The following is a 13,960-nucleotide window of genomic DNA, read 5'->3' as shown; positions in this document are numbered from 1 at the left end:
CCACTCGGCCAAGGGAGCACAAACGCGTCTTAACATGTACAAATATTTTTTTGACTAGAAAATACAGGTATACCAATATCTGTATCTTCTCAGATAGCCGAGCAGCTCTTAATGCAGTAAAAGCATACACATGTCAGTCAAAGCTAGTTTGGGAATGTATTTTATCCTTAAAACAACTAGCTGCTACTAACGAAGTTAACCTATACTGGGTGCCTGGTCACTGCGGTGTAGAAGATAATGAAAAAGCCGAAAAGCCGATTAGAGTCTTCAACTAAATTAGTCGGGCCTGAGCCATTTTGTGGATTATTTACATCATACATGAAATCGGTGCTCAAAACCTGGGAAATATCAATGATTGAAGCCAACTGGAGGGCTCTATCAACACCAAGACAATCCAAATTATTCATTACACCTTGTAACAGAATAACACGCAACCTACTCAGCTAATAAGACATATTTGAGTACATTAACCGGTCTATTGACCGGACACCGTCCAAGCAGGTATCACCTTAAAAAAATCGGAAAACTGGCAGATGATAACTGTCGTTTCTGCAATTTCGAAGATGATACTTCGGAACATTTACTGTGTCAATGCAGTACACTAATTCAGCGAAGACTGCGAATTCTTGGAAGGGGAATCTTATGCCAAACGAGATTTGGTCTGCTGACCCAAAACAGGCAAGGAACTTCATAAAGGAAGTCATACCTTCGTGGGGGGATATGAAAAGTCCTGGTGCGACTATCACTTATTCCCTGAGTGAGATGGAACGAACTGACACTGCATACATAGCAAACTGGAGTGCACTACAATAGATCAAACTAATGGTCGCAGTGGTACAATGCTCCTACAGAAGAAGAAGAAGGTGGTACTCTTGCCCCGGGTTCCTCTATTCTCTCAAGGAACTACGGCGAGTGCTTTTCCGGCCTCACTGAACGGATAGCTTCGACAGAGCTAAGACTATCCATTACAATGTAATAGTGTTCAACAGGTCGTGAGGCGACATTGTCCAGCGCCCAATGAATTGCTGCCAATTTAGCAATATACACTGAGCAAGGAAACTGAAGACTGTGGGGAATTTTCTCTTTGTTGACCTCCATTGTTAACACCCTCACTACTGAATGGAACAAACAAAAACAGCAAAGAGTGTGAAATGTCACCTTTACAACGAGCCTAAACTTGAAATTGTATGATCGATATTACGCGGAATATTGGTCTCTAAAGCCAGCTACCAAGAAAAAAATGGATTATTTCTTCCCCAACCCTATATACATTGAACACAATTTCTCAGAATAAGCGTATTCCGATGATGCTCAAAAAAGTTACTTCATAGCTAAAAAGCTATCGTAAAATTCCAAACTTAAGTTTAGTATATTGGAATAATTTCAGATAAAATATGGGTGGGTAATGTCGGGGACATAACCGGAGTGACGTAGGACTATACAAAGGGGACAGCTTTTGTTAAATATATATTTTAAATATATTGTTTTATTTTCTTCTCCTACGTGAATACCTACCTATCTACCTGAAAAATGGATTAGTTTACTGTTTACTCTTTATGAATATGTTGATGGTTCTGAAAAGAACCTTTGGTGTTGTGTTTTTGTTATCACTCGATATTCCCATCTTGTTCGGTTAAACCTTCCTGTTTAGCTATTGCGTTTGCCACTCGCCACAGCTTTCACAGTTGGAAAATTTCTTCCCATCCAGCTTGTGACATGTTGTTCAGTAAATTACATTTAATGCAACGTGCCGGAGAAACACTTTGCCACTCACTGAAACTAATTGTTGCCTTGATGAGCGCCGAACCGAAGCTGCTCTGTTCTTGATGCGAGTTTTCTGATTGTCGTGAGCAGCTTTGCAAGCCAACTCGAGCACTCCGACGGCCGAAACTCTATAATCGCTGTTAGGTATACTGGTGCTCCGGCACCAATCCGTTCGGCCTAGTTACCCTTGCGGAGCAATCAGTGAATGCGACCAACAGGGAACTGGAGACCTGCACGGTTTGAGTGAGACTTTGCCTTTCCTTTAACTTGTCCTCCTTTGTTACGTCCACGATGTCGATGCCGTACAACCACACGGGTTTACGGTTTGAAAGAAAATAAGATATTTTTTGGGGTCCGCGTGTTTTATACTTTAGCGGTACACACTCACAGGATAGAGACAAATCGGCAGACTCAGCCAGAGGGGCGAGTCCAACGAGACGAACGAATGAGCGTTAAAAGGGAGCGATGGCAAAAAAATACATTCATTACGACTTGTTCGCTCGTTGGATTCACATGCAGGCTAAAAAGGGTCCTTTTCAGGATCACAAAATTATCTTCAATCTAAAGAGTTCATTGTTTTGTTATCACTCGATATCCCCATCTTGTTCGGCTAAACCTTTCTGTTTAGCGATTGCATTTGCCACTCGCCACAGCCTTCACAGTTGGAAAATTTCTTCCCATCCAGCTTGTGACATATTTTACAGTAAATTACATTCAATGGCACGTCGCATTACCACCACTCAGTATCGGATTGGAGGTAATTTTAACCTGTAATTGAACATTTGCAATGACAGTGGTACAGTGTCGACTTTCAATGTGGGGTCATAATTTGGACCCCGAACTCTATGTTTACAAAAATGTCCAACTAAATATGTCGCATTACAGGTCCGTCTAATTAGCTAAATGTCGAGATAAGTGTAAATTACTGTACTTTCAATCTAGAAGCAATTTAAGAATTGGTGAAAATCAATAAGCTCAGAACAACTGCCAAATTCACATACTCATCATATCCTGGCAAACAAATTATGAAAAAATCAATTTGTGTTTTATTATTATTTTGGATATTGTTTTAGAAAGCATTGAACTGTATTTCCTAAACTCTTTTTTGGAAGGTTTAATGGCCCTGAAAAGCGCCTTGTTTTATGGAATGGTTCCAATTTAGAAAACTTAGTACTCGTGGTTTTGAAAAAAAACCATTTCGAACGCCCTCGATGCCGCCTTGTTCTGGATTTGCCACCAAAGCAGTTTGTATAAAGAACAAACTTTTTTCTTCTGCTACCTGATGCCGTTTTGCGATTGCGTTTGCCACTCGCCACTCGCTGCAACTGCCTGTTGTCTTGATGTCCACCGAACCGAATGTGTTCTGTTCCGAATGCGGGTTTTCTTATCGTCGCGAGCAGCTTTGCCGGCTAACTCGATCACTTCGGCGGCCGAAACTATATAACGCCGGCTAGGTGGACTGGTGCACTGGTACTAACGCGCTCGGCCTAGCTACCCTTGCGGGGAACCCCAGATCAACACGGTTCGAGCGGGATTTTGCCTTTCCCTTCACTTTTCCTCCTTTACCATGTCCAGACATGGCTGCTTGGGTTGGTTGGTTGATGTGTTGTGATGCGAACCGATGTGGTGTACGGTTTGAATGAGAATGATCGTTACGGAAGGAAGGAAGGTCTCGTATTATAGAGACTTTAAACTTTTGCAGTTCATTCGTCTCTAGCCTTGAGAAAGGCACTTTGAAAACTCTACTCTACTCTACTACTCTACTCCAGCGCTACCACCTCCGCCCTCTTGCCTTGAGAAAGGCACTCGATCCCTCGCCGTCCAGCTCGTCCAGCAACGATGTTGTCCAGTCGGTGTCCACACAAAGAATGATCGTTACGGCATCGGAGCGGGGATTTTTAAGCTGACTGGCTGGCTCGAGAATTACGAATGTGTGAGACTGCGACCAATGTTTCGTTCATTTTTTTCTTTTTCCTTTCCAATCGTGCTTCATTCTATTTCGCTGCTGCTCTGGTTGCCCGTTTTGGTCGGTACGATTTGAGGAGCACAAAATGGACCAATCAAAAATGGGCATATTTCACAATTATTCAATTATTTATCTCAAGAAAAATGAAATGTTATTCGTTATGATAGATGCATAGATATATTTCCTATCAATTGATGCAAAAACCTTTGCGTTCCAAATCTTGCATTTTTTCCTACTTGTTCAGTGCCTAGATTTCCATTTCACCCCCTATATCTTCCGGTTAGACGTAGTCCTACGTCAAAATGAAACAATTGTTCATAATTTGTTATATTTTTTCACAACTCTGGGAATGCCCCTCAGTTTTGATTGTTTTTTCTTAGCTACACATTTTTTATTTGGAAATAATTGCATCCAAAATATATGGCATATTATCAGTACTCATGCATTCGCATGTTACAAAAAGCATATTTTCCCTGAGCTTCTCCATGCATTAACGCTTGTATATCCATATGACAAACTGCAAACAAACTGATTTCTGATTCGTACATATCACTTAAACGCATGACAAACGCATTCGTCGGTCAATGTTACACTCCCCAGGTGTTAAAAGTGGGTGAAGGACGATGCACTTGTTTCTGTCTTAGTGATGTTTCCAGTGGTATTCCCTGCTGTAACTGCAACATTTCAAGAATGAATGAAATCCTCAGAATCCTTCCTGCAGCGGTGAAGGAATTATGCACATGAACACTGTGGTTCATTTAGTCAACTCTCACACAAACTATTCAGCATATCAGCGAGGTTCACCCTGATAAGAATACGAGCCCCATCACGGGGCTCTTATCAGTAGTGATTGGCGATGCTGCCGAATGGAGGGGCATAGAAGTCAAAACAAACACATGCCATGGGATGGGCTTCGGAGTCTGCGCAGCGTCGCACGTGGACCATGCCTTCGCGGGTTTGTGTTCTCTTCGAAAGTTCATTTTCGAAACCGGAGCCCGGAGAGTATGCGTTAATCACGAAAGAGAGGGAGAGGTTGATTGTTTCCAGGTTTCGGTGCAGCCTTGGTTTCGCCGCTGTTGGCTCATGAGTGAGTGTCGTGTTTTCAACATCTGCGGTCACGCATTTTCTGAATGCTGCCAGCACTTTGGGGATGCAAGGAGTAAACTTTGGAATAAGGGTAAACTTATTGAAAGTGTTCTTAGTGGGTGTCATCTAGATTTTGTGAACGCATTGTTAGTGCAGCTACACCTTTACCGAGTGTTCAACGATTTTATAATTGGAGCGTGAAATAATGAGATTAATTGTATCGAGCAAATTAAATGAGAAAACGTGTTCATTTGACATGAAGGAAAAGGTACTGAAGGTGCTATCTCACTTGCACGGCGGTACAGATCAATTGTCAAAGACAATATTCTTTTTTGACTAGTGGCACGCCAATAGCGAGAAGAACGGAGCAAAACACCCGTCGGGTACAGCATCCACCCATCGCGTGCCTCCTAGCCAGGATTTAGGTGTGTGCTTGATGGAGATGTTCGAAAGTGCGCATTGGAGCTTGTGTTGGTGTCTTGGGTGGTGAGTTGGGGTTTTGGAGCGCGCCTGAATGTCTGCACAAGTCGGTCGCGTGTACATCAGTCCGCTCGTGATCCTTGCTACAGCTGGTCACGTTTCGGGAAGTTTGGAAGACGCGTACCCCTCTATTACGGGGTGGTTGATGGACACCTACTGTTTTTGAAGCGTTGGTCTTCGTGTGAATGCTGTGGTGAAGATGAGCAACTTTTTGGCCACATTTAGTGAAAAGAAGAAAGGGCCAGTGTGAAAGTTTTTTTTGTGCTCTCCCTTCTGCTCTGCTGCTTTATATGAGGGCATTTGCAAAAAGACAAAGTTGTTGGACTCGGAAGGATCGCGTGAGTCGGGCTCATTACGAAGGTATTAAAAATTGTTTAAAGCCAAGGAATAAAGGGGCTTCTGGCTAGCAGCTAGTATACACCACCCGTTTAATGCTGGTTGCATGATTTCGTGAGATATATTTTCCATTTTACCGGGGCAGTGGTATGAAAAACACGGGTAATTATAATATCAAAAATAATAACTTAAGAAGTGAAAGAAGCGGTAAGAAAATTGTAAGAAGAAATTGAGCACGCAAGCGGTCGGCGAGTTTTGCAGTGGAAAATCGTTTTGCATCAAAGTGTCGTGACCCGGGTGTGTGTGTATGTGTGTGTACATGAGGTCAGTGGAAAGGAAATCCGTTTTGGAGAAAGTGTACAAGCCGAAGCAAAACTAAACAGTTAAAAATTCAGACGCATTCAATTGGAGGATATGGAAGGAGTGTAACTTTACTGTCGTTCAAATTGGTTTGTGCCGTTCCGGAATGAATGTAAAGCCATTTATGCCAAACTTCGCCATAGGGTAGATAAGTATTTTTGTGGATTTGTGTGGTTTAAAGGATTCGTGAAGCTGTTTGTGAAAGCAATCGGCTTAAGACAACCACTGGAGTAAACATTTCGGCTGTATTTTTTGTCGAATTCTGAATCAATGAATAAGGTTAGTAAATGTGATAAACGACAATCTCAAATTGAAACAAGATATTTTCGACTATGTAATGCTGGATGTTTATTTATTTATTACAAACAACTTGGTTTTGTTGAAGTTCTTGGAAATCTCTCCACATTCTGAAAATTTGGTGATTATTTTAATTCACTTGGTTAACAAATCGTGCTGCTCATGAAAATTTTAATACCACATTTATTATACACAATTTCATAAGAAACCTTGACTAAATATCTCCAGGCACAGAGAATGGTTCAAATCAACGCTTGGGAATGAGAAAGTGGATAGTCCTCGGAAAACAAATATGAAAATTTAATTCAGAGCGTATGATGTTCAATAATTTATACCACAATAGCAAAACGCTGCTGTTTTCGATTTTGACAGGAAAATAATCTATTCATCAAATATTTTATTATTGAGCACTCTCGTACTTCTACGTTGCCCCACCAATATTGAAATTCGGGACGATACAATGTTCTTCAAAAAATCTCATTTATTTTTCTTCATCCATTATTACCATATTTCATTCAACGAATTCTATGTGTATGAGTGTTCAACGGAAAAAATGGTATCCCTACTTTAAAGTTGAACTTTAATCAACATCATTGATTGAATAATTATACATCGTTTCTAATAACAACTTCAATGTATCTCAACTTAGTTAGTAGTACTTGTTCAATTGAATCGCAATTCACCACGACGAGCCCTCGCAAATCGTCTCCATAGTAATAACAACGAGGTTCTACTAGTGCAAAGGCATACGGACGCTCGATAACATCATGATAACTATCTGAGAGTGAACTTCTGAAAACATGGGAGAAGTTTAAAACTATTTACCGTGGTTTGTGAAACATTTGCTCGGGCGTTGCCATGTGACAGTATCGGCCATTTATTTGCAATATGTCTCTAATGGGAGGTTTCGACCTGTTTGTAAAATGAACTAATGCTTAAATTTCGATAATTTAACTTAAACAATTGTTACTTTTGATTATCCTATTCTTAGAACATATGAAGCTATTGAGACACCCTATTATGCATGAAAATGTCAAATGGTGAAAATAGTAAATAAAACAGAAATTTCTTTACCGGTTGCCATTTGGATGTAATTTTGCGCGCATCTTATTTAAGGTGATTTTTTTTATCCGATCTAATATGTTCGACAAATCGCTTTTTTTTCGCAAAAAGTTTGAACAACTGTTCACATATTATAGAAGTGGAAACAGGAATTTTGTTTGTTTCTAACGATCAATTCGCATTCGAAATTACTTTCTTGTTTGGGGCAAAATGAGATGACACTAGATCTCGACGTTCATGCAATTTTAGGACATTTGGCATCAATTTTTTTTTCAAAAACCCCGATTTCCTTTACTCTCCCCTTGGGTGATTTTTCGATTTTCAAAAAACTCAAACTTTGACCACTTTGCGCCACTCTCCCTTAAGTCCGATTGAGCTGATATTTGGCTATTTTTTTTGAGGTGGTGAACATTTTTTATGGGGCAACTTTTTGAAGTTTGAGATGATCATTTTCATTGGCACCCTAATGTACAGCCTACGATTGGATAGATAAGATTTCAAGAAACAAATTGCTTGATCGGAGAAGCCAGCGTGACAACATAAATACGAGGGTCACTATTTATATTGCGGGAATTGGCAACACTGATGTCATGTGAGTCCATCTGACGGTTCCATCGTAAAGTTTGACATTTTTGACGATATACGTACTCAGAACATTTTGTCATACGGACGCTATTTGTTTATTTTATATTTAGTTGAAAGCTTGGTCTCGGCAAAAAAATGGAACTGAATCGTGAACATTTTCGTGCGATGATTTTTTACGACTTTCGACGAGGATTATCACAACAAGAGTGCGTCAATCAACTTAATTTGACTTTTGGCGATGAAGCTCCATCAAAAACCACTGTGTATCGCTGGTATAGTGAATTCAATCGTGGTCGTAGTTCGCTGTCCGACGAGTTTCGTGAAGGTCGTCCAAAATCGACTGTAGTGCCAGAAAACATCGATGCTGTGCACGAAATGATTAAGCAAGATCGTCATGTAACCTATTGTGAGATTGAAGCATCCCTAAGCATTAGTTCCACCAGCATATATGCAATTTAACATGAACACTTAGTTGTGCGAAAATTATGTTCACGTTGGATCCCACATAATTTGACAATCGCTCAAAAAAAAAGGCTCGTGTCGATTGAAATAAATGCTTTGAAAATTGGTTTAAGCGCATGCAAAAGTGTATCGATCATCGTGGCGAGTACTTTGAAAAACAATAAAAATATATTCGCAGCTTAACTACTTGTTTTTGTTCCTATTCCCGAATGATTCATTTCATGGTAGCCCCCTTGGAGAGGGGGAGGAGTGTCGACAGGAAGACGATAGAGAGATCACCTGCCCCTGCACATTTTTGAAAAGACTTTGAGAAATCTTACACAATGTCACATTTTTCATCTAGCAAATTTATGTTTAAATCACCGCAAATAAATAATCTGTTATAATGATCTACAGTCTGTTCAATTCTTTCATTTTCGATGATGTAGCATGTTTCTCGGATTATTTGTCGAATGTAGAGTGGGCTGTGAGAAACGGAATGACCTATGAATTTAATAATTGAAGGGCTTAGAATCAGAGATCGAAATGCTCGCCGATTTGAGACGAAAATCATCCGTTTTCACCCACAGGGAAAAATAACTGAGAATATAGGAGGCAAGAGAATGTTTTTTTTTTATTAATTCGTTTATTTTTGCAGGCTCAGTAACTTAAGTTCAAAGGAGCCGAATTCTTAAATATAATTTTAAAACTATATATATAAACAATTTTCTTACATCTATGGTTAGTAAGGTGAAAAACCGATTACTCGCGCTGTACTCGAGTTTAGAAGGGTGACATATTTTTAGGAGAAGGATGGGTTATAAGGAAACTGTAACAATGTTGATGAACACTTAATTCTTAAATCTGTTCGTATATCTATAGTGTTTTTACATTTCAACTTATTCTACTATTTATAGCAAGGGGACGAATTACCCGCAAAGGAAGGAAAGGAGGGTATAAGGATATAGGGACAATCACACACGAAGATTGATAGCTTTAAGGAAAACATATATATGGGACATGTAATCAAGGTCTAACCGAGCCAACACATCTCTCACCGGCACATTGGGCTGTCTTCCTCGGGCCCGAAGGGTGTTTTCTAAATTCGATCTGGCGACCAGATACACCTCGCACGACCAAACAACGTGCTCGATGTCGTGATAACCTTGGCCACAAACACAGAGATTGCTGCTGGCAAGATTGAAACGAAAGAGTAGTGCATCTAACGAACAGTGATTGGACATGAGTCGGGAGAAGGTGCGAATAAAGTCCCGACTCAATTCCAGACTTTTGAACCACGGATTGAGGCTAACCTTAGGGATAATCTAGTGAAACCACCGGCAAAATTCATCTTCATTCCACTTGCGTTGCCAGTTAGCGATGGTATTTTTGCTTACTAAAGAATAAAATTCATTGAAGGCGATTTGACGCTGATAAATATCGCCTTCAATTGCACCTACTTTTGCTAATGAGTCAGCCCTCTCATTACCCGGAATTGAGCAATGAGAAGGGACCCAGACAAAGGTAATGAGATAACAGCGTCTGGATAAAGCACTCAAAATTTTTCGTATTCTCTCAAGGAAGTACGGCGAGTGCTTTTCCGGCCTCACTGAACGGATAGCTTCTACAGAGCTAAAACTATCCGTTACAATGTAATAGTGTTCAACAGGTCGTGAGGCGACGCTGTCCAAAGCCCAGTGTATCGCTGCCAATTCAGCAATATACACTGAGCAAGGATTCTGGAGACTATAGGAGGTGCTAAAAAATTCGTTGAACACTCCAAATCCTGTGGACTCATTCACAGATGACTCATCAGTAAAGTACATATTATCACAATTGATACGCCCATACTTTTCATTGAAGACCGTAGGAACGATCCCCAATCTAAGATAATCTGGATTTTCATGGATTTTCTCCTTCATGAACAGATCAAAATGTATAGAGGAATTGACGTAGTCAGGAAAACAAACACGGTTGGGAATATACGAAGAAGGATCAACCTGCATGGAGATGAATTCATGATATGAAGTCATGAATCCAGAATGAAAATTTAGCCCGATCAGCTGCTCAAAATTTCCGATCACCAATGGGTTCATAACCTTACACCGGATGAGGAACCGAAGAGATAATAAATTGAAGCGATCTTTTAGTGGGAGTACGCCTGCCAAAACCTCGAGACTCATGGTATGCGTTGAGGGCATACATCCCAACGCAATACGGAGACAAAGATACTGAATTCGCTCGAGTTTAATGAGGTGTGTTTTGGCAGCTGATTGAAAACAGAAACTGCCATACTCCATCACTGAGAGAATAGTTGTTCGATACAACATTATAAGATCTTCGGGGTGGGCTCCCCACCAGGTACCGGTAATTGTACGGAGAAAGTTTATTCTTTGTTGGCATTTTTTAATCAGATACCTAATATGGGCCCCCCAAGTACATTTGGAGTCGAACCAGACCCCAAGATACTTGAATGACATAGCATGAGTGATCGGTTTACCCAAAAGTTGAAGCTTTGGTTTTGCTGGTTTATGCTTCCTAGAAAACAACCACCATCTCTGTTTTCTCCGTGGAGAATTCGATCCCTAGCCCAATGGCCCAGGTTGAAAAAATGTTAAAAGTATCTTGTAAGGGTTCTTGCAGGTCGGATTCGTTTGATCCTACGACAGACACCACTCTATCATCTGCAAGTTGTCTTAGGCTGCAATTTTGTGTAAGGCAATTGTCGATGTCGCTTACATAGAAGTTGTACAAAAGGGGGCTTAAACATGAGCCCTGGGGGAGGCCCATGTAAGACAACCGACTTTCTGCCGAATCTCCGTGAGAAAAGTTCAAATGTTTCTCACAAAGCAAGTTATATAACATATTATTCAATAGAGGCGGCAGACCCCGAGAGTGTAATTTGTCTGACAAAACCTCTATTGAAACAGAATCGAAGGCCCCCTTTATGTCCAAGAATACTGAAACCATTTGTTTTTTTTCGGCGTAAGCCATTTGAATTTCTGAAGAAAGCAACGCAAGACAATCATTCGTCCCCTTGCGGAACCCATATTGTGTATCTGAGAGTAGGCCATTCGTTTCAACCCAACGATCAAGGCGAAACAAGATCATTTTCTCCAACAATTTCCGTATACAAGACAGCATTGCTATTGGGCGATACGAATTGAAGTCGGACGCGGGCTTTCCGGGTTTTTTAATAGCTATAACTCGCACTTGTCTCGAATCATCTGGAACAATATTATGCTCCAGAAACTGATTGAATAAATTCAACAAGCGATGTTTCGCCACATCAGGGAGGTTTTTCAGCAAGTTGAACTTAATTCTATCCGAACCCGGAGTAAACATTAATAATATTTTTTCAAACAAAACATAAACAAGTTGTTAGGAACACGTTTTTCCTGTAGCAGTGCCCTTCTTCCGTTGTATGGATGACTTAGTAATTGGTAATTGTTGGTAATTGTATTAGGGTGGCAATGGATGTATGGAAAAAATTTCATCATAGAACTTCAAAAACTGACCATGTGCATTTTGCTTATTGGCCCAAAAAATTACCTGTGCAAAATTTTCAGCTCAATCGAACATGATTTAGGGGTGCCTCGAAGCGCTCAAAGTTTTGATTTTTTGATCCTCGGAAATCTTCCAAAATTTGGAAAATTGATTTTTTTTTCCGATGCCACTTAAAAATGCATGAAACATCGAGATCTGGCGTCATCTCTAAAAAAAAATTTTGCCCGAGAATCGACCTTTTGGGCTTCTTGAATTTTTTTTTTCCCCAAAATATATATTTTTATCAAGGCTCATATGGCGTTAGCCTCACGGGGCCGGGAGTTCAATACTTTGACAATTTTTCTTATTATCCATGTTAGTAATATGTAACCGATTACTCGCGGTTGGCTCGAGGTTAGTATTACAAGTGTTTTCGTAATTCGGATGTTTCTTTCTCCAATGCTCTGTACGTGTGCCCGACTCGGGATACTTCCTATTGGGATGCAGCTGACCCTTGATCAGCTACGCCCCCTAGTCTGTACCTCATATCTAGCGTGGTGCGTCTTTCTCGACTCGAGGAATCCAGGATAGAATGGTCACTAACCGCAATCATCAGTTCATGTAGAGTTCTTGAATTTATGTTTTCATTAAAAAAATATAACAAAAAAAAATCTAAATCAAAAATATGTATATGTATACCCATTAAGGTGGCAGCGAAATGGTCATGTCAAATTTCAAAAACCGACCATGTATATTTTGTTTATTGGTCCATAAAAATGACGTGTGCAAAGTTTCAGCTCAATTTTTTTTCGAGATGACACCAGACACCATAATTTGAGGTCTTTTTTATGAAAATTTGAATAATTTCCGTTAGGGACTATGTTTATCAGGAGTTAGCCAATAGGATTAGCTCGCGCCAAAACGGCGCTTCATATAGCAAACAAGCCAAGTAAGGATTGTTAGATAATAAAAGGCGAGCACTTTCAGCGCTCTGCCTCTTTCTCGACTAAGCTATTGAGAAGAAAACAGTGCAGTTGTGTATTTTTAAAAGACCAACGATAAGTGTAAATCCTGTTATTTTCCTACATTTCATCCTTTTACAAGAATTTTGTAGGTATTATAGTTATTGAGTTAGGAATACTAGAAATACCGTAAAAAATCATTTTTCATTTGCCCAGGATCAAATGAAAAAACAGTTGTTGGAAACAATATGGGCTTTGTTGTATCAAAATTTTAGGGTTAAAAAAGTTATATATATGCCATTTTCAAACTTTATTTTCAATATTTTTCGGTCAAAAAATATTGTTTCAAGTGGGTACTTTTTCCAGAACTGCAAAATTATAATTAGTAACTTTGGCTAAGACAACATTTCGATCAAATAACCCGTTTTGGCGTCATGCTTTATTTTCTGAAATGATACTATTTTTCATAAGCCCTTTTCAAAACTTAGTCGTGATCGTATTTAAAAAAAACTAAAATTTTTAAGGTTTACGCAGATTTTACAGATTTTTAAATACTGTTCCGATGTAAGTTATAAATTAGAGTTAATATGATTCATTTTATTTTTTCTCAGCTCCTGCTTCCGTCTGTTTAATTACCTACCGTTTTGTTTAAATTTTCGAACACTTCATTGTTAAATGTGAATCTACTGAACTTTAATATTATAAATAATTGAATAATGAAAATTCTCACATTATTTGGGGTATAAGTTTCCTTTGAACATCATTTGCATGTGTCGATAATAATACTAGGCATTTGCAAAATGGTGACTGTCAAAACCAGTGATAAATTATTTTAGCAAACAAGAAAAAACAAGCATCGTTAATTTTGCAGTATTTGTAATTGTTTTAACTATTTCTTTTCTGTTTTCATGTTAAGTGCTAGAAAAGATAAGAATCTACAATAAATGGATGAACATCTTTATGCAGAAATCTTCATTATATTAGTCCAGTGATTATGTGGACTAACAGTTTTTTTTGCGAACTCAATCATGCTTCGTGGCGCATTTTGACAGATACAGCTAGATTGACGTGTACAAATGGTACTGATCAAATATCTTGTTCTTGTTTCCTCTAACTTTTTCGACCTGTTCCTCAA

At 39.4% G+C, this 13,960-nt stretch overlaps 1 protein-coding gene across 6 annotated transcripts in view; it reads left to right on the top strand.

The window, feature by feature from the left end:
• The first annotated feature begins 4,831 nt into the window (after positions 1 to 4,831).
• Positions 4,832 to 13,960, top strand: part of LOC129763463 (acetylcholine receptor subunit alpha-like) — a 427,268-nt gene continuing 418,139 nt past the window's right edge. For all 6 annotated transcript variants that reach the window (XM_055762548.1, XM_055762549.1, XM_055762544.1 and 3 more), the window contains exon 1: positions 4,832 to 6,271. The gene's annotated coding sequence lies outside the window, so the exon portion shown is untranslated. The remainder of the gene's footprint in view (positions 6,272 to 13,960) is intronic.

This window comes from Toxorhynchites rutilus, chromosome 1 (genome assembly GCF_029784135.1).
Source record: "Toxorhynchites rutilus septentrionalis strain SRP chromosome 1, ASM2978413v1, whole genome shotgun sequence".
Classification (NCBI taxonomy): domain Eukaryota; kingdom Metazoa; phylum Arthropoda; class Insecta; order Diptera; family Culicidae; genus Toxorhynchites; species Toxorhynchites rutilus.
The sequence above is the reverse complement of the archived record's forward strand: the minus strand, read 5'-3'. Positions and strand labels throughout refer to the sequence as shown.